The sequence below is a fragment of the Schistocerca americana genome, chromosome 5 (assembly GCF_021461395.2).
Source record: "Schistocerca americana isolate TAMUIC-IGC-003095 chromosome 5, iqSchAmer2.1, whole genome shotgun sequence".
NCBI lineage: Eukaryota > Metazoa > Arthropoda > Insecta > Orthoptera > Acrididae > Schistocerca > Schistocerca americana.
Genome location: NC_060123.1, coordinates 93,017,018 through 93,038,757, shown reverse-complemented (window position 1 = coordinate 93,038,757; position 21,740 = coordinate 93,017,018).

Genomic DNA, 21,740 nt, shown 5'->3' with positions numbered 1-21,740 from the left:
ATTATCAATCGCTTCCCTGTCTAGCTCACCCCAAGTCCACTTGGTTTCTTGTATTAACAGTCTCATAATACCTGGAATGTATTACGTTATATCCAGACAAACAGCGTCTGTAAAAACCTACCGTCCATAAAAGCGATGATAACAGCTGTTTTGTGGAGCTTCGATAAGGGAATTTTACAACGGCTTCGATCCATTTAGGATCCCTCGTTATTCATTAAATGTCCTAGACAGTTGATCTCTTGCCCTCCAAAGAAGGACTTTCTGAATTCTATTGTTATTCCTTTCCTTTAAAACTGATCTAATAGTTGTATTAGGATTGCTTTGTGTTTTGCTCACGGTGTTGCAACAATCATTACATGATATACATATCCAAAGAACAACATAGGGCTTCATAAATATACTTATGAAATATGCAAGCCAACAGGGAAAAGAAGGAAATGGTAAGGATGCCCTTCAAAAAGAAATGCTGTTATTGGCCTGGAATTCATGTGGAGGGGAATTTGTCAACATGTTGCCAGTAAATCCATGCAACTGGTATGTTATATTCTCTAACTTAGCAGAAAGTTGCTCGACTGACGCAGGTCAGTCTCTTTCTCTTTCTGTATAGTGGTTCAATGTACACGTATTGAGCACCAACCACATATCTCTGCATGATTTTGTAACAACCAACAAAGGTTTGTTGTTTAAGCACTATCTGATTTTTCTACAGCACCTTGTGTCGATATGTTATTATTGTCTTTGATGGATGGTTCTTTCAGGGACAGTGGAATGGGACAGGGTTTGACAAAAAATGGGTTTCTTTCCTTTAACTTCAACTTCCACTCACAGCATGACCTCCTGTTTTTCTGGAAATACCCTTTGATAACTTCAAAACTTATAAGCACTTCTGATAAGCACTCAGTAGCCAGTAACTATCTGTCTCTCCCATCGTTTTCAACCTCTACTATAGAATCGGACTCACTGTTGAGTTCATTCAAAGTTTCTGTGCATTTATTTGCTAAAATTATTACTCTTCCTCTTTCGTCTCCGCCCTTTTTCTTCCACTAACGAATGGCACTTTTATTACCATCTCCTGTGTGTATATTATTAACCATTTACTAGCAAAATACAGGTGTGTACTTAGTTAATCTATCTGCATCAAACAATACTTGTACATTCAACTCAAGAATAACTAAAACGTTACGTTCACTGTTAACACTTCTAATTCATCCTGTATCAGTCTCCCTTCTATTTCAGTAATCGCAATAGCGTGTATCCCTCTCACCTTGTAGGTGGGATAACTCCCTTCCATTTTTTGGTAGAATTCTTTGGTTAGGACACTTATATCGCTTCCGAAGTCTAAAATAATACACGTTTTCCATCCTCCTACAAAACCAGTTGTAATTGGCTTTGTTCTTTCCGGTTCTGTTTTATTTTCTTACTATTCCAAAGGTTCTTCCCGCAAATGCTTTCTTGACTTGCTGTTTGGATACCTACTGTTCGAGCTGTCATTTAAAACTCTTCGTCCCACCGTACAGCCTCAACCATAGGACCTGCAGCATTCCGTCATTCTCAGTTGTAACTGTTACTACGTGCAGTTGACTGTTAGCTTGGTTGTTGTAACGCAGTTCTAACCAGCCTAAAATATTTGGCGATCTTTGTCTTCTACCGTTAAAGTTATGTTCTTTTTTTATTTCACAGTACCGACTACTGAAAATATTACCTTCTCTCTTTGTATTACCTCCGTTATCCTACCAATCATTCCGACCACGTCATGTACACTCTTCTTCTTGTCCTGTAACCTGTCTATTTCTCAAAAGCAATATAATACGTCGCTACGCATTGTACATCCTATGCAAGAAGTTTACCATGTGCGGTTGAAGGTAATCTGTTTGTTAGAACCCTGATTAAATGCTCTTCTTCGGTGGACCTATATAAGAATCTCTCACATTCTCAGTGTCATTTAAGGTATTTCTTATAGCCTCCCCATTTCTTGCCGTATGGTTTAGCATTTAAGGGTTCTAAAGCCAAAACCTATTGCTACCCTGCATTTCACTATTCTTCTTCGAATAGCAGGAAAATTTTATAGTAAGTAGTAAATTTTCTCATGTTAAGTATCTTAAATTGTTGTGCACTAACCTCCTGTTTTCCCATTTCACACTCTACTATCTTTTAATTCTCCACGTAGCTGGTAGCCCTCCCTCAGATAATTTTAGAAACATACCTGGATGTCCTCCGTTCCCTGGCGTAAAGCACAATATCTTTTTTGACCATCCAGACCTGTTTTATACCTTCCGCCTGTCTAAAAATTCCCTTAGAGAGACGTGCGGGGCTTTGCAACTATCTGTATTACCATTTTCTGTAAATCTTCCACAATAACAGTTCATATTAATGGCTAATGAACTTTTCCTGGCTCCCTTTAATACGTAAATTTTCTTTTGTTGAAATTTCGAGAACATACCTTCGTCGAGGAGTCAAGCAGTATATTGCTCCCTCCTACGTATATCTCGCGAAGAGACCATGAGGATAAAATCAGAGAGATTAGAGCCCACACAGAGGCATACCGACAATCCTTCTTTCCACGAACAATACGAGACTGGAATAGAAGGGAGAACCGATAGAGGTACTCGAGGTACCCTCCGCCACACACCATCAGGTGGCTTGCGGAGTATGGATGTAGATGTAGATGTAGATGTACTTTCCTGTTTATCTTTCTCCATTCTTTATAACTTGCTCCTCTTTGTGACTTAAGATCATCAGTATGTCCTATTAAATCCTCTACAATATTTGCCAGTATTATTACTTTATTTTAATGCATCTCCTCCTGTTCTCCTTTGAAACCTCCCACGAAACGTTCATGCCTTTCATAAGTTGGTTGGCTATATCATCAACACATTGACGGATCTCCCTAAACAGTCACTCGACCTCATCTCTTGACTCATTCCTGACAGTACATATCTGCTACCAATTACTCTATGCTACGATTCATGACGAAGTTTTGCTTCCAGAATATCCTCATGAACTTTTTCTACATTCTTATGTATATTTGATAGTTCCTCTTTAAAATTAGTCATTTTCTCCTTTATCGTTTCCTTTTTTGTTCTATATTCACCATTGTGTACATTCAGTTGTTCTTTCACAGCACCCAGATTCTCCTTTATTCATTAAAACTGGGACCTACCGTGGATTAAGAGGTTGTTATTGGAGCATTACAGGCCGCTAAGTCTTCTTTCACTTCCTTAAGACTATCACGGAGAGGACTTATATTCTCAATTAGTAATTTCTTTATCTCTTTCGTAATTCGTGTATAACACACTACTGAGCCTCGTGTTTCCATGATTGTCTTTATAGTAAATATAACAATACCATATACAAAACTTTACTCGACTTACTGTACACAAAAACTTTCTCAAAATATATAGCCACTTCCCTTTATTGTTTTCTACAATTCCTTACACTACTGTTTCAGTAACAACAATCTTTGTACACAGAACTTTAAGTATGTTGTCTCCACACCGGTTCCGTCAACAGAACAGACTGAATCTATTTATGGATATGAAATTTGATGTCCCGTAGAGGTGCTGATGCTGGAACTTACAGGAACGTGCCGTTAAGTTGTGACCTCTGGGTTAATGTAACTGCACAGCTTGTCAGCCAGGTCACGCTGCGACTAAGACTGCGCAGCCGCGGAGCCTCACCGATCAGACACACCGTTGTACCTCGCCCCTTCGTGTCACAGTCGCTGCACAGAAAGATAAACCTTTTGCCTTCCCGAAGGCTTTTGCTTCCATTCCTGATGCTTGTTTTGTGACTTGTGCTTCGTCTTCTTGCTTGCCTCCTATTGCTTCAGGTCGTCCTCCAACCTCAGAGAGCGATGAAGTTTACCGTCTAACCAGTTCTTGATTTGATGTTACGCTTGTCCAATCTTCCCACCCTATCACGCTTGCCACTTACAGCTTTTGCAGTTGTATGACTTCATATATTTCTTGCAGACAACCGATGTAACGAGCCGTCAATTAGTACAGATGATTTATGAACATCCAGATTTGACGACAGTGAAATTGTTTTAGCCAGTTTGCAACGTCGTCAAGTGAAATCAAACATCAGAACAATGCTGATTTACTTTTTTCAAGCCGAGGGCATAGTTCCTTGATATTTTTTATAAGGCAATAGACCCATACAGGTTCTTCCTGATTTTATTCATGCGTGAAAGTCTGGGGTAGCATCTTTTATCTTGGCGTTCAGGATTTAGTGTGTAAATGTTGTGATTTCTCCTCCTTTTAGCTATCTTACTTACCCTAGTTGCTATGCCTACCATAGATAAACTTTGTCTCTGTGTACCTCTGGGAGGAGTTGTTAACTTACTTTTCATAATTCTTGTTGTTTGTACTTGTATAGCTTCTAGCCGATTTTTAGATTAAGTTTGCCCTTAAGGCATCAGATGGTTTGGGCCTTCAGCCTAATTTAAGAGCTGTTTTACGTAAAGCATTTGCCGTTGTTTAAAATTAATGTTATTGAGTCAAGTGTTGGGCCTTCAGCCGATTTTGAATTTAAGTTGTTTTGCTCTTAAAGTGTCAGATTCTAAGGGGCTTCAGCCGATTTTGAATTAAAGTTGTTCTGTTCTTAATCTGTCAGATGGTTTGGGCCTTCAGCATAATTCAGAACTGTTTTACGTAAAGCCTTTGCCATTTCTAAAATTAGTGATATTGAGTCTTAAGTTTGGGCCTTCAGCCGATTTTGATTTTAAGTTGTTTGCTCTTAAACTGTCAAATTCTTTGGGCCTTCAGCATAGTTAAGGAACCGTTTTAAGATAAGGCTTTGCCTTTTAAATATCTGATTTTGGTTGAGCTTTACATTATTGGCTTTCAGCCGTTTTTAAATTAAAGTGGTCTTGCCCTTAAGACATGAGATTGTACGGCACATTCAGCCGCTATTTAAGTTCCAAAACAGTGTTTTTTTATTTTTTTCTTAGCTCTTGTAATGTTTGATCAAATAAAAAGTTGTATGTTCTAGTGTAACTAACAGCCGCTTATTCTGGCCCCTTTCCACAATTTAAACTACCTGTCTTGTCCTGCGGGTTTAGCAGGTCGTTTCAGTATGATTTGGTAGTTTTTGCAGGTATAAGGTGCCATTTATAGTATATGAAACAGCACAATGCGTAATCCCTTAAATGTAATTAAAGTTTTAGAGCTTGTCATTAATTATGTCACGTGTCTAATACCAATTTGTAAAAGTAAGCACCTTTATAAATTGTATTATTCATGCTACCAGTGCTTAATCTGTGGAACAAAAATTTCTTAGAAGAAAATATTTCTGGTTCAATTTAAAATATGCTTGTTACCTGTTGCATATAGTCGGTTAGTTAATAAAGAAAGTTGCGTAGCTGTACGTTGTACTCCTTACTGAATCACGCAGGCTCAATAATGAAGCATGGCGGAATTTTTTTGTAATATTTTCTGTTTTTGCAACAGAGTGCTCCACAGTTGTAATATATTTAATGAGAGACATATCTGCATGCACCAAGAGGCACTCTATACACTTTTGTACAGACCTGGCGTGGATGACGTCTATAGTGACAGGGTTCGATTGAAGGGATAGGTTGTTACAAGGATGATGACCGATCATTTTTCAAGGAAATGACATGATTAGAAATATATTTTATCAGAAAACAGACTAGGACACTTGTGGCGACGCTCTGAAGCACCCCCCTCCCTCCCCCACTCCCCACTCGTTTTCCCTGTGACCTCGTGATGAGAACAGCAAACGCTGTGTCACTGCTGCAACAGGTGGCCGATGGCCTGTTTGATGTTTGATGTTTGATGTTAGCGGCTGCGCAGGAATGCTGACGTAGAACGTCTGCGGCAGCACATGTCCTACCGGAGCATGGCTCTGAACTCAGGGCATGACGCACCCAGAGGTACAGAGCGCCACTGTGGATCTTGTGGTGGGAAACAGCCCTCATCAGTGGTGTAGCCCATTGCGACCGGAGATGAGCACCACCAGTACTCCCACCCTAGCGTAGGTGTTAAAGTGGCTTCACCGCCCTGGACTCGAACGGCTGAGACGCAGGCGAGAAGAGTGGTTACAGTGAGCCTGGACGTGATCCACCACCTAGAAAGCGCTACATCGTCATCTACATGTACATACTCAGTAAGCGACCGTGCTGTGGCAGTTGTTATCCTGTACCGTCACCAGTCATTTCCTTTCCTGCTGCGCTCCAGATAGAGCGAGGGAAAAATGACTGTCTGCATGCCTCCATAGTGGCCCTAAATTCGTTTACCATATCTTCATGGTCCTGACGCGAAATTCACGTTGGCGGCAGTGGAATCATTCCGCAATAAGCTTCGAGTACCGTTTTGTAAATTTTCTGAATAGTGTTCCTCGAAAAGGACATCGTTCTCCCTTCTAGAATTCCCATTTTAGTTCCTGAAACATCTCCATAATGCTTGTGTTTTTTCAATCTTGTTCTAGCCAACAGGAAAGAACTCTAACAGCCTGTCTCAGAATTGCTTCGATGCATCCCTTCAGTCCAACCTGGTGCGGAAACCAAACACTCGAGTAGTACACAAGAATATGTTGGTCTAGTGTCCTATGTGCGATCTCCTTTACGCATGAACCACACTCTCCTAAAATCCTCTCAAAAATCTGAAGTCGACCAGTCGCCTTTCAAACTAAAATCCTTACACGTTCTCTCGTTTTCATGTCGCCTTGCCAAGTTAGGCCTAAGTAGTTAGCGGACGTGACGTTGTCAAACAGCAAATAACTAATGGTGTAGGTCTGTTTGAACATTAGGAGTTTTTTTCCTACTCGTCTGCATTAACTTACAATTTACTACACTTAAAGCATGTTACTATTCGTCACATCAGAAATTTTGTCCAGTCATCTAGCACCGTCCTACAGTCATTCAGTGACGACATCCCTCCAGTACACCACAGCATCAACGAACAGTCACAGACTGCTGTTCACCCTGTCCAGCATATCATTTAAGTATACAGAAAATAATAGCGGTCCTATCGCACTTCCCTTGGGTACTTGCGACTATATCCTCGTCTGTGATGAACACTCATCGTCGAGGACGACGTACAAGGTTCTGTTACTTAAGAGGTTTTCAAGCCACTCACATTTCTGGGAACCTATTCCGTATGCTCCTTCTTTGGGTCTATATGGGATACCGCATCAAACACATTTTGGGAAACCTAGGAATATGGAATGTATCTGTTGCCCTTCATCCATGGTTCGAAGAATGTCATGTGAGAAAAGGACGACCTGAGTATCGCCCAGCGATGCTTTCTAAAACCATGCTGTTTCGTGGGTTAAAGCTTTTCTGTCTCAAGGAAATTTATTGTATTTCAACTGAGGATATGTTCAATATCCTTAACATCTGTTTGCTGTAGAAATCTTGCTCTGTAATTTTGCGGGTCAGTCCTTGTACTTTTCTTATGTATGGGAGTCACCAACGGTTCTTTCCAGTCGCTTGGGAGTCTGAACTGTGCGAGAGATTCGTGATTATTGCCAGCTAAGTAAGGGACAAATGCCGTAGATTACTCTTTGTAAAACCGAACGAGGACTTAATCCGTACGTGACGACGTATTTGCTTTCAGTTCTTTTTGTTGTTTCTCTACGCCGGGGATGCTTATTTATTATCTCCTCTATACGGAAGTGTCCGCCTGCTTAATTTGTGACTGCAGTTATGTCACCTTATTTATGTCATTTCATTGTGAGCTAGCCATTATTGCTACTTTTCTGTGGAATAAAAGAAGAGAAAAAAAGCAGGGTGGTAACATGCTCGCCTCCCATGCAGGCCGGTCCGGGTTCGAATCCCGGCCGGGTTGGAAATTTTCGCTCTGGGACTGCGTGTTGTGTCGTCCTCATCATCTTTTAATCCTCATCACCGGCGTGGAAGTCGCCCAACGTGGCGTCGAATGAAATAAGACTTGCACTTGGCGGCCGAACTTCCCCGAATAGCGGCCTCCCGGCGAACGATGCCATACGCACATTTCGTTTTTATACGGAAGTCCGTGAAATGGTCAAACGTCAGTATATTTCTACGATTATCCTTCGTCAACGATTTCTTAAATGCCATATTTACAACTTCGCTCTCCTTTTGCTATCTTTTACTCCCACACCACAGTAGTCAGCGAGTGACGGGATAGAAGTCTTAGACCCGCTTAGCAGCTATAAGCAGGACTAGAATGTTCGCTGGTTCTTGGCAAGATCATTTGCTAAGGTATGACGATGATAATTGTTGCATGCTTCGCCCATAGATCTCTTTGCAACCCCACGAATTTCTATAGACTTTTGTCTATTTTCATTTGCGCGTCCTGCTTTGAACCGAGAATCAATGGCCATTGCTTCCTCAGCATTTTTGGAATTTTATTATCAAGCCATGGTGGGTCTCTACCGTCGTTAATCCACTAAACTGGCAGATACTTCTCCAGAGCATTAGTTACAATTCGTTTAAACTTTACGTATAACCGTCATATTATAACTAAATTTTAAATTCATTGTCTAAATTGGCTGTTAACAACTGCTTATCTAGTATTCCTAGTAGAAACACTTTCCTAGCCTCCTTGACAGATTTATTAACTTTCGTAACCGAAGTCACTACGATGACATCATGATCACTAATCACCGTCTCTCTATTCACACCGTCGATAAGATCACGCCTGTTTGTCTCTACAAGATCTGAAATATTTCCATTGCATGTGAGCTGTCAAACTAGCTGTTAAAGACAGTTTTCGGCAAATGTGTTCAAGAGTACATTGCAAGACTGCAATGAAACCACAGACGTCCCAATTCATTGTCGCTGGGCTAAACTCGCCTCCAACTAGTACTGCACGATATGGACTTTCTTTGAATATCCCTAAAACAGCCACGGCGGAAATGGTTGGTCTGTAAAAACATGCAGCAGTTAATCTGATTTCATCTAGACCTGTTACACACGACCGGATATTTTCGGTGTCACTCTCAAATTCAATCTCAGTAGAGATAATATTTTTTGCGACTGAAATGAACGCTTACCCTCCTATGACGTCTGCTGTGTCGTTCCACGAATCGCTAATCTTAGAATTTTCTACTGTGGATTTCAATCATCTATTGGTTCCATAGGTGCTTTGAGCGCGATAAATTTCCAGGCGGGCAGTAAATTCAGAAAATTTTTGCGATTACTTCGATCATTTGTTGATGAAATTTTGACAGGCAGAGTGGCTTTTCCTCTGAACGCGGCCTCGTTTCGCTATATGCTTGTCGTCTGGCGATTGTTCATCAGAGTACCGTAAACTACCTCCTAGGTTTAAAAAACAAATATGTGCACTAGATAAGTAATCTGCTACACGAGCAGCTGCCTCCTTTGTGAAGTTCACCAGTGACCCATCAAGAGGAGTCGTACAAGTCCCCACCCGATAATACCGGTCCAGAAATCTACAGCCAGGACCGTCACTGAGTTGATGAAGCCTTTTTTGAGCCTGTCCACTCATCTCCAAATCAAAGGATCCCGATCAACTCTGGTAACAATATTACAAAAGTGAACTCTGCTCGTGCCCCCCCCCCCCCCCCCCCCCATGTGCGAGGAAAGCAGCACTCACCACCTCCGCCATAGACTGTACGAACTGAAGATGGCCTCAGAACCCAAGTGACAGGCATCGTTGGTGCCGACATGAACAACAACCTGCAGACGGCTACACAGTGCATGCTCTATACCTGCGGCAAGGCCTCCTCTACACCTCGGATGAGGCCCAGTAGTCATACCGACAATACATCGGTTTTCTTTCCGGCTCTGAACGCTACCGCGGTGGTGGGGTTGGTACCAGTAATTACTACTGGTGGAACCGAAGTTATGTGGTGGCAGCTTGCACAACCATGGTGCTCTCTCGCCCAGTGTAAAGCTCCCCTCTCAGATGGTGCTGCCAGACTGAGATCCCTTTCGCTAGAAACGGTGGATATTTAGGTTTTTTTGGCAAATACTTGTTTTACCAGAACACCGCTTCCAACCACATATACGAAAACACACCCATTACCTGGAGCTATAGTAATCTGCCCGGTCGTTCTGCTGTATCAACGTTACAGAGTTGCTGGCCTCTGACTGTACCTGCTATGTGGACAACGACTGGTGTTTTACCACCTCTGACGTGACGGTGGTTTGGTCAGCTCTGCGCTTGTCAACTTTCATGGCTCTTTTGCTACACCTATGGCAGTGCCGCTGTTTCACACATTAGCGTCGACAAAAAAACTGGTGGCTCTGCATTTTATTCAGATTTACTTCTAGTATAGATTTACGAGGGTTGGGACTTAACTAGTGGCAACTATTTATTTACAACTTTTACAAAATAGATACGTGTTTCAAAGTTTTACTGACCTTCAAAGTAGTCACCAGCATTAAGTACAGCCCGTTGCCAGCGATGTGGAGGTCGTAGGATACTCTTAGCAATGCCAGTTGTGTTGGGAGTTCTCGCAACACTTTCTATTGCCCGACGAATTTGTAGCAGTTCTGTAGCGAATGCCGCGAAGTGTTTCCTTCAGTTTAGAAATCGAGTTGAGCTCGTGAGGGCTTAAGTCAGCGGAGTGCAGTAAGTCGTATAGCACTTATAGCACTTAGCAGCCCAATCAGTCAAACAATTCAGTAACTGCTTGCACTGTACGTGCTTGAGCATTGTCCTGCAAAATGGTGGTCAGGTCCTGCAGAAAGTGTCATCACTTCTGTCTCTAAGCTGGTGATACAAAAATGTGATACAAAAATGAACAGCATAGAGCAGAAGTAATGACACTTTCTGGAGGACCTGACCATCATTTTACAGGACAATGCTGAAGCACGTACAGTGCAATCTGTTACTGATATGTTTGACTGATGGGGCTGCTAAGTGCTATACCACCTACTGCACTCCCCTGACTTAAGCCCTCGTGAGTTCAACTCGATTTATTCAGGGTGAAAAGTATTTAAACCGACAAACTCTGGGAGGTTGTAGGGGACATCAAAACAAATATTTTTCCCTAATGTCATTTTATCCTATGACGATTATTTAAACCGGTGGAGGCCGTATTAAGGTCTTCAGTTGTTAGAGGGCGTATTACGCTTTTCAGTTGTAGGCAACTGCTGTCCACCAGTGTAGTAGTGCACTGTCTCTGTTTACTAATGGAGCGTTGCACGTGGAGTGAGTACACTGATATGGTTGATGCGTACTACGTAGCGCACCACAACGGACGACTGCAGAGCGGGTTTATCAACAACAATATGCTAATCGCCGTATCCCGCATCATACGATCTTTGCTGCTATGTATCAACGTCTGCGTGAGACCGGATCATTTAGCAGATAACCTGGACAGGGGTGCCGTCGCACGGTAAAAACGCTGCAATTTGAGGAAGCTGTCTTGCAGCATGTGGAACAGGATCCTTCAATCAGCACTCGTACAATTCTACGTAACATGGGGACGAATCAGACGAATGTAAGAACAGTTCTTCGAGAGCAATTGTTACGTCCATTTCACTTACAGCGTGTCCACAACCGGGAACCAGTTGATTATCCACCCAGAGCACAGTTTTCGCAGTGGTACCTGGAACAGTGTGAAATGCATCCTACATTTCCATTCTCTGTGTTTTTTACCGATGAAGCAACGTTCGGGCGTGATGGAGTCTTCAACATGCACAATTCACATGTTTGGAGTGAGGGTAACCCACATTCCACAGTTACTAGCGCTCATCAAGTGCGGTTCTTCGATTATGTGAGGGTCGGTGTTGTTGGGGACTGTTTAATTGGGCCGTATCTGCTACCTAGGCCATTAAATGGCCCGCACTATTACAATTTTCTCGCCAGAGCATTGCCAGAATTGCTGGAAGACGTCCCGCTCCCTAAAAGACAACGCATGTGGTTCCAAGATGACGGGGCGCCGGCACATTTCAGTCGTCGTGTGCGTCGATTCCTGGACCGACGGTTCCCAGAAACGTGGATTGGCAGGGGTGGTCCTGTACCATGGCCTGCTAGATCCCCAGATATGTCCCCTCTGGACTTTTCTGTGTGGGGAGAGATGCGCAACCTTGTTTACACAACTGCTGTTGCATCAGAAGCGGATCCGGTTGCCCGGATAGTAGCAGCAGCAGGAACAATTCAGGATACTCCTGGGGTGTTTACCTGTGTCAGACAGAACATGATCCGACAGTGCAACCTTTGTTTACGTGTCAATGGAAGCATTTTTGAAAATCTACTGTAATTGAAATTTGGTTGTGTTATTGTGTTGTATCTTAGTCATAAAAATGGAAAAGTGTTTGTTGGTTTAGTTAATATGCCGACAGAGAAATCTTCCTCTACCGGTTTAAGTACTCCTCATAGGAAAAAATGACATTTGAGAAAAGTATTTGTTTTGATGTCCCCTACAACCTCCCAGAGTTTGTCGGTTTTAAATACTTTTCACCCTGTATACTGAAGGAAACACTTGACGGCATTCTCTTCAGAACTGCTACAAATTCGTCGGGTAATAGACCGTGCCACTCGAACTGTCAACACAACTGGCACTGCTAAGAGTATCCTACGACTTCCACATCGCTAGCAACGGGTTATACACAATGATGGTGACTACTTTGAAGGTAAGTAAAACTTTGAGACGCGTATCTATTTTGTACCAGCTGTAAATAAATAGCTGGCACTATTAAAGTTCCAACCCTCTTATATGGACCATCCTCTGACACCGGACAAATAATCATTTTCATCTCCTGCTTCCTGGTGTACTGAACATAGTTGCTTAATATTGCCTTAAACAGGAAAACATCTGTATTTATATGATACAACACTAACACACATTGTCCGCAGCTCGTGCTCGTGCGGTAGCGTTCTCGCTTCCCACGCCCGGGTTCCCGGGTTCGATTCCCGGAGGGGTCAGGGATTTTCTCTGCCTCGTGATAACTGGGTGTTGTGTGATGTCCTTAGGTTAGTTAGGTTTAAGTAGTTCTAAGTTCTAGGGGACTGATGACCATAGATGTTAAGCCCCATAGTGCTCAGAGCCAGCCACTAACACACTTTCGACAACAGGACACACCCGTACACAAACTGAAAAGGTGACTATTACGATTCTTGCAATACCTGTTCACGTAACTCTTATAACAATCACATTATAGCATCGCTTATTGAAAAAAGTAATGTAAATTACTTTATCGACATATGGCTACAATGGAGCAGCAATACGTGATCAGAGAGTTGTACCTAATATTATCTCTGTATCGTAGTATATAAGAAAAGATTTCATTGTCTTATCTTGTCTTCTTCTTCTTTGTCTTCCGTGTCTGGTTCGTTCTGATGTTGCATTTCGATTACGATCTGTAAGGAATTATTTCTACTATACGTAGTGTATTTAGAATTTCTGATAAATATATATGTTAGTATTTAATGCAGTATGTGTTTTGTTTGTATCAAGAAAGTACCTTCCCTGTCCCCTTTATTTGATTAATTACGTAACAATTAAATGTTGCCCTGGCCATTTGTAGTTGCATTGTTGAAGCGACGCCATTTCTGTTAAAATTGATAAAAATTTCTTCATAGCAATTTAATTCTGAAAATATTGAAATGATTTAATCTCAGTAAATGTAAAACGGCTTCTAATAATAATTTCCATGTCATTTTAGGCCAGAGGTACAGTTTTATTGAAATAAGGCACTGTAATTGTGTACGCTGCAATTGCACGTCGGCAGCTATACTGGAGCATCAAGCCTCACAGAGAAAAATAATTATTTGAATATTATATTTAATTTTCTTATCGCCTAACAGTAAAGAAAGATAATTTTTTTCACTCATCGTGAGTAAAACGGATGTCTTCATGTTGGAATATGCATGATATTTCTGGTCATAGCACCCTGAGAAAATTTAGCTGTGGGTTTTAATGAACGTAAAAGAGATTTTCTTTAAGCAATCATTGTCATTCGAAATTAACGGAACATTTTTTCCTCTCTCTTTTCAAAATAAAGTAAGTTACGCGATAACATGACGACTGTTGTGTCTCGAAACTCCACTGATGAAAAACACATTCCATTTGTCTGTCCGGTATTGTGCTGCAGAATTACTGTATACCTCGTTAGCTCAGTGTTCAATGTGGCGGAGTGCTGTGCTAAGGGACCCAGGTTGGATTTTCGGCTGGTTCAGAGATTTTCTCCGCTCGGGGACTAGGTGTTGTGTTGTCTTCATCATCGTCACCACGTCCCAACCAACACGCGAGTCGCCGTAGTGGTATCAACTAAAAAGACTTGCACCAGGCGACTGGTGTATCCGACTGGAGGCCCTCGCCACACGACACGGTGTACCCTCACTCACAGGCAACTCAGTGATCCACTAAAACGTTAGAACATCTGCATCCATCTCGTAAGCTGAAGGTATGAAGCATCAGTATTGGTGCAGTGGTCCGCAGTAACGGTCACCTGGTTCATAGCTGCCACAGTGCCGCAGATTACATCCGAAAGTCCTATGGAACCCTGAGTGACTGCGCACCATATCATGATTCTGCTTCCACCGGTCTCTGTCCGTTGAGTAGTGCATGTGTCGAACAGCCTTCCGTCTGGATGACGTCGTTTGCGGACACGACAATGAACCTGGTGTAACATGGAACGCGATACTTCTCACCAGGCGACACGTTTCCATTTATCCAATGTCCAGTGTCGGTGATCTACCTACTGCAGTCATAATTGACGATGTCGTGGGGTGAACACGGAAGCACGTAGGGGTCCTTCTCTGCGAGGTTCCTTGCTCCAGGCAGTGCCGAGAAACACCGCTCCACCCAACATCATTGGGCCCTGTCTTTTGAAGAAGTTTGCCGCCTACACTGCATTACAGAGTAAGCAGGCCTGCGATGTTCACGTTCAATGGTGAGACACAGACGTCAAACATTTTGTCGCCTACCTGGTGGTTCCGTGAGCGTGAGCGTGAGCGCTCGCTGCCTGGCAAGTCACGTGACCAGGGGTGTACACTGGGCGCTGCGCCAGGGCTATCCACTGCGCCAAGCCTGGCTCACGCAACACGGCCCCTAGTTTTACTAGGGCCGTGTTGCTTGAAAATCAAATTTATCAGCGGAAGTGACGTCACGATAAGCGCCGCGCCTTCTTATCAGCGCTGGCGCTGCGCCGCAGCACGGAGCGTCATTCGCTCTGCGAACGTCGAGGAGTGCGGAAGCATAGCTCTGGGTGTCTCGCTGGGCGTTGGCTTGCTACGTTTACTTGTATTAACGTGCCACAGCAATGCCTTTGCGACGTGCATGGCGTCGTCGCTGGCGGCGCAGCGTTCCTGTGTATCGTTCTTTGAAGGCGATAGACATCGATCTTGCTGTGCAATTCAATAAACAACAGCTAATTGGTGGTCCAAATGTATTTTGTGGACTGAAATTGAATTTCACATGTGATGTACAAGCTCTGTTTGGAGGGAGTACATGGCTGACACTTGAACCCCAGTCACTTTTCATGGACGTTCATGATAGAAGCAAGAGAAAACCGACCAGCTTTACTGTTCCTGAAGTGCCCGTTCTCAGGCGCTGGAAAGTAACAATCCGCCCTTTGCCAAAGTCACCAATTACGATGGACTTCTATTCGCCTGTGCTTCGGTTTTATACTTCCCTTACCACATCGTGAGACCTCAAAATCACCACCAGGCGATATTCAGTTGTCATAGCGCTTTGTCTGACCAATGTATCTCTTGCTCCACCAAATTTCATACGAAAACCATAGAGTAAAGTGGAATTTACGGACGCCTGCAAGACAGTAAGATTCCTGTGAAAGGTCACTATTTCGTTTAACGACGAGCTTTCCGAAGAAACTTTCACAATCGCCAGATAAAGTTTAACTCCAATAGAAAGCAACCTTCAGTAAGATTAATTAGTGGAAGAAATCTCCTAAATAATTTGCTCCAGGACAACGGTACGGATGGGTTTCCTGGAGAACCCACAACAGATCGAGAACTGAAATGGGCAGATTCGAAGACAAAACAGTTATATGTAGTGTCCTGGCAGATATGAATCCAACGTGCGAATACAGGAAAACTAAATCGCAGTCGCGTAGTTTAATCCATGTGCAGTCTATCCCGGGTAGCTGAGTGGTCGCCGGCACGGTAGCTCAGCGTGTTCGGTCAGAAAGCCGGTTGGCCTCTGCAATAAAAAAACTGAGTGGAAGGATTAACAAACGAACTTGAACGGATGACTTGTGACGTCCGCCCAGACCAAACGCAACGAACTATATCGGAAAAAAAGTGGTCAGCGCGACGGAATGTCAATCCTAAGATTCCGGGCTGCGTCGGAGATTTTCTTCACTCAGGGACTGGGTGTCGTGTTGTCCTAATCATCATTATTTCATCACCATCGACGTGCAAGTTGCCGCAGTGGCGTCAAATCGAAAGACTTGCACCTGGTGGACGGTCTACCCGACGAAAGACCCTAGTCACCCGACAGTTTTTTTTTTTTATCCATGTTCAAAATGCAGTGGAGTTCGACGTTGTGGATCTCCTGCTAGCGATGGAACAGTGACTCTGAATAAATGCTGTACTATTATGAAATACTCAAACTGTTGTTAAATATTTCTTAATATTTCAGAGCTTAAAATTTGAAGCACAGTTGTTTCTTCTGTTTTATACTTTTTACATACGATAAAAAATTAATTGAATCGTTGGCTGCCTATAGACTGAAGCATGGATCTCAAAATCATGGACCATTAGCTGTGTCCCTAAAATACACTGTATAGTTTCCTAATACTTATTATTTGTGTTCAAATCCTACCTCATTGTTCTGTTTTCATATTCACACATTTACAACCGAATTTCTTCGCATTTTTCTCGAAAAGAAAGCAATCTTTATTTTCTTTCTGTAAATCAGTTGACTAAACATTATAAAATTTAGTACAGTCGTCTTCAAAGTATGAACACTACTACTGCAATTTGATACACCACTACTGCAATTTGGCACATTTTTTATACTTATGAGGAACTGTGAGTTTCTTGTAGTGCATAAAAAATTCACTGAACGTGTTTTGTATTTCCGTCCATGATTTCACAACCATGATACATATTCTCGTTTCTTCTTAAGTTTCAGCAACTGGCAGATAACGTGCACAGGAAGGAAACTTATTACTTTTGATTTTAAGGAGTAAGGTCTTGCAGTGAACAAATATTAAAATTCACTTTGAATTTCTTAACTATTTAGGAAATAAGAGAACCAATCTAACTATCAATATTAATTGTGTCTTGGAACCGAATGGACAGTGACGACATCTCGCATAAAAATTTTCCGGTTTTCTGTCCGCTTTGTCTATACAACGACTAAAACTTTTGACTACACCGTTAGCCATCACCTGGCGAATGACGTATCTTATACTAAAGTGGTCTTCTACACCTAACAATCAGCTGTAATACGTCATGCAGGAGACACGAAATCTGCATATGCTGGCAGGGAGTACCAGTGTCTGCGATGGAAAAAAAGGAGAGTAACTGTTCAGTCTTTTAAAACTTTTTGTCAGCTATGAAGTGCTTCGTAATCTGTAGCCCTCATTCTCGTTCCTTTTACAGAAATTAGTTCTCTCTAAAAACCAGAATTTGTTCTTCCTTCTTTATTCAACGACCTACAAACAAATACGTTCTTGTTCCTGACCGCGTTTCTACTTCTTTAACTCACGTACCAGCTAACGTAACGACTATAGGAATAGTGTCTTTCGATCAATTATTTCTTGCGGTCCAGTATTTCCTGACTAAAATACACCATGTTCAGGTGAAACAGAAATTTATGATGTTTTTAAATTTTTTCTGTAAATAGTTCCATATTACTATGTGGTCTGGGGACATTGGATTCTATATCAGACTTGTGAAACATGGCCACAGTTTACGCTGTTGTTCCTAAAGTTTCATGTGGAGCTAACATAGTTGTTTCTTGTTCTTTCTTGTCAATATAATTTTTAGATTCTGGTTTACACAAAAAGAGTTACTCAAATGTCAGTAAGTATACCATGTTTTATGACTGAAATGTATGTCTGTGACTAGAATAGCCTGAAAATATACGTGCAATTTATTTTGAGGAGTACAGATTGGAAAACTGGAAGGGAGATTGGGTTTAACCTTCCATCGACATCGAGGTCATTCGAGACGAAGCACAAGCTCGAATTGTGTCAAGGGTGAGGAAGGAAATCGTCTGTACTCTTTGAAAGGAACCGTCCTGGCCTTTGCCTGGACCAGTTTAGAGAAATCACGGAAAACCTGAATCAGGATGACCGAACGCATGCTTGGACCGTCGGCCTCCGGTATGCAACTCCAGTGTGAAAATCACCGCGCCATCTCACTGGGAGCAGATTCAAATGCGTATTACATTACTTGATGGTACTGGAGCACAGTCACTCAGCCTGCTTGATAAGCTACAATGACTAATTAATGTGGTACATTTGTAATGTATACATTTGATAATGTAATACCGGTACTCCTGAAGAAGTTACTTGATTTCATTTATCAGAAGCCATTACACAAACAATTTCAGTTTCATACCTTTATTTAGAAAAAATTCTCTAAGGTCTTATGACCATAATTGAAATTCATATTACAAAGCAAACAGCGTTTATGTACATTAAACACGATTTTGGTTTCAAATAGCATCTGTTAAATCTTCGCTTATTCATACGAAATATTTGTTCACCGCGACTTTACAGCTGTCTTAGCGTTTGGTCACCAGTTCGTAACGCAGTTTGTGACTATCCCCTCATTTTTAACACGAAGTCAAGCTCTCCATATGAATTATTTTAACCATTATTCTGCATGACATAAAACCTTATTTTTCAGTATCTTTCCCAACCCCACTCCTTTTCTTTACCGATCTCTATTTTTGCTCGAGGATGAGGACTGAGTGTTTTAAAGTTTAATTTATCTATCTCCACTGCAGTTGCTTCTCCTTACGTCATTATCTCTGTCTCTTACTTAGTCTTTCACAATAATATGTTAACAAGCATTTCAGATGGATTCAGGTGGCGCTTACTATAAGGCGTTATCCGCTCATTAGTAAGGTTTCATTTTTGTTTACGAAGCTACTTTACAGCAGAGACAGTCGATGGAAATTCAAGTCATCTCTAGAGAACGTGCTTGAGACGTGAACACGAAGGATACCTTTCTAAATGAATAACAAAATAATAGCGAAGACAATTGCAAATCCGTATCTCTAGGTGAAGTAACGCATCGCCTGTACCTCTAAAATTAATTCAGACAGCCAGGAATTTTAACATTCAGAACAGAGAGTAAGTACACGATAAAAAAAACCAGTAGGTTAGAAGACGTACTAAACTTACAACTAACTGTGTTTATCGCTGTACCTCATATTAATTACCTGTTTTATGTGCTGTGAAAGTACGAACATATTATTACGTATTTACTTCAGTTACAGTCCCATATCACATTTATGTAACCAGGTTGTAAAAATGCAGGTTTAGCATTACTTTGAATGTAGGGGCAGTATTTTAATGTAAAAACTGTGGAACATATCATTTAATAACTTGAAGCTTGCAGTTAGGAGTCAATTTTGGCGCTCACCTTCAATATAAAAATGCCAGCTTTCGTATTTCCTACGCAATAATCGTGAGGCAGATGTTCAGAGTTAATTGTACTGGGGTGATTCCTAACACTGCGTTACATGTGACAGTTATCTGTCACTTATTAAATAGCAGCAGTGTTATCATTAATATTTTGTACCCCTAAAAAGACTTATGTGGTACATTAACGTTACAATGTCTTGATCGATATTAACAACAATTTCTCAAAAAAGGATTGTATCGGTGATTATATCAATTTTATGTGCAGAGTCATTGGATATGTGTTGTTTTCCCAAGAAAGACAAAGAAAGGGTATCTCATCATATTTTGTAGTCTACGTTCATCCGTGTCTCCTGATGGGGCACATTTCAAGTAACGCCATGTATGTGGGAAACGAGTATTTCTCTGAAAGCAGTAAGAAAATTGGGTTGAATTACTTGAATAAAGTGATAATCTACACCGTGAAGCGTATTTATGAATGTGTTTAAATAACATGTTACGTTAATTATATTCAAAGCAAATAACGAGTATTATTTTCAATGTGGAATTCTAAGATTTGTTTCAGACCATGTGACAAAACATGAAGGCGTTTCACCTGAATAATACTAGCCCACGTTATCATCAATTAACATTTCATACGATGTGTTGCGGCCACATGTAGCAAGTGTTGCTTCACACAGTGGAGAATGGCAAAACAGAGGCATGCCGGCGATCAAGGCGTTGCGAAGCAAGCAGGCACAGGTAGCCTTGCGTACAGCAGCAGTCTACCAACTGGCTGACCCAAGGACGCGCACAAACCGAGCGCCGGGCGAAGCCTGGAGAGTGCTGAGTAAGGGGAAGGGAGGCCAGCGCTAAGTTACGCTGCAATATACTGCGGGAGTAATAAAAAGCTACCACCGAGGGTAAAAAACGTCCTCCTACCGGATATAAATAATGGAGCGCAGGCAGCAACGGGGAGAAGCTATTAGGAAGCAGTTCTGATCTGAGGACCGACGTGGTCCGTGTCTGAATGTTCAATCTTCGTAAGTGACTATTGTGGAGGTCTGTTCCAGCTCGCAGGTGTCATCCGTTCGCCGCCAGATGTCAACTTCAGCCCTGGAGGTCGGCCTGGGTTCGGTCGACACCATGGCTGACTAACTACAGCGAGGACTTCCAGCAGGACCGGCCACAGTGCGGTCTTGGTCAGAGGCGCCGCCGGGGACTGACGCCCGGACTTCAGAGCAACCCGGCCCCACGGCGCGTGGCCCGTCCTTGACAGGACCTCGTGGACATCGCGACTGACGGCTTCCCAGCCGCCGTTGCAGCAGGCGTCGGCAGCTGACTTCATGGCGACATGGCTCCGTAGGCGTGCCGTACCGGGGCGCCGGGCGGGGACGAGTTCATCTCAACCACAGGGCATCCTGGCTTCAGCGGAGCACTGGTGGCCTGAGGCTCCCGAGTGCGATCAGTGGCGCGCGTGCGCGCATTGTCGGAGAAACTACACAGCAGCAGCCAGGCAGAGGGATCCGCAGGGCTGGGCAGCGACGACGAGGGAGAAATTGAAAAGAAAGTTCAATAAATAATTGTAAAACTCCACGCCGTCTCAGTCTTTGGCGTAGCCTGAGCACTATGGGACTCAACTGTTGTGGTCATTAGTGGCGTAGCCACGGTGTCTGCTGCTAACAAGTAGATAGAAGACGTAACAGATGTGTAAACAGATATAGTTTGTATTTCACGACCTTTAGCTCTACTGGGTAATCAATGAATCGTGTGGTTATGCGCCTGGACGACTCAGAAACTAGGCATCGGTTCCGATACAAGCCACACTGAAGTGTAGACCATGTGCAGCATCTATTTCTTTATCTACATACATACTCTGCAAGATAACATGCGGTGCTTTGTGGAGGGTATGTTTTAGATTCACTTGCAACTGCAGCGAGAGAAAAGCGACTGTATCCATAGGGGTTCTACTTTCTCTTGTCTTGGCGGTCCTTATCCCAGATGTACGTCGGTGGTAACAGAATCGTTCTGCAGTCGAATGCTAACACATCTAGCAGCACGCCTCTGAACTCCTTCGCTGTCTTCCTTTAATCCGACCTGTTTGGGATCCCAAACAGTCGATCAGTACTCAAGAATATGTCGTACATGTTTCCTATACATGTTCTCACTTACAGATGACGTATACTTCCGTAACATTCTCCAGTAGAATGAAGTCAAACATTCACTTCATTATAAGTGAAAGTAAACGCTCGTTGCATTTCTTATCAGTTTGTAA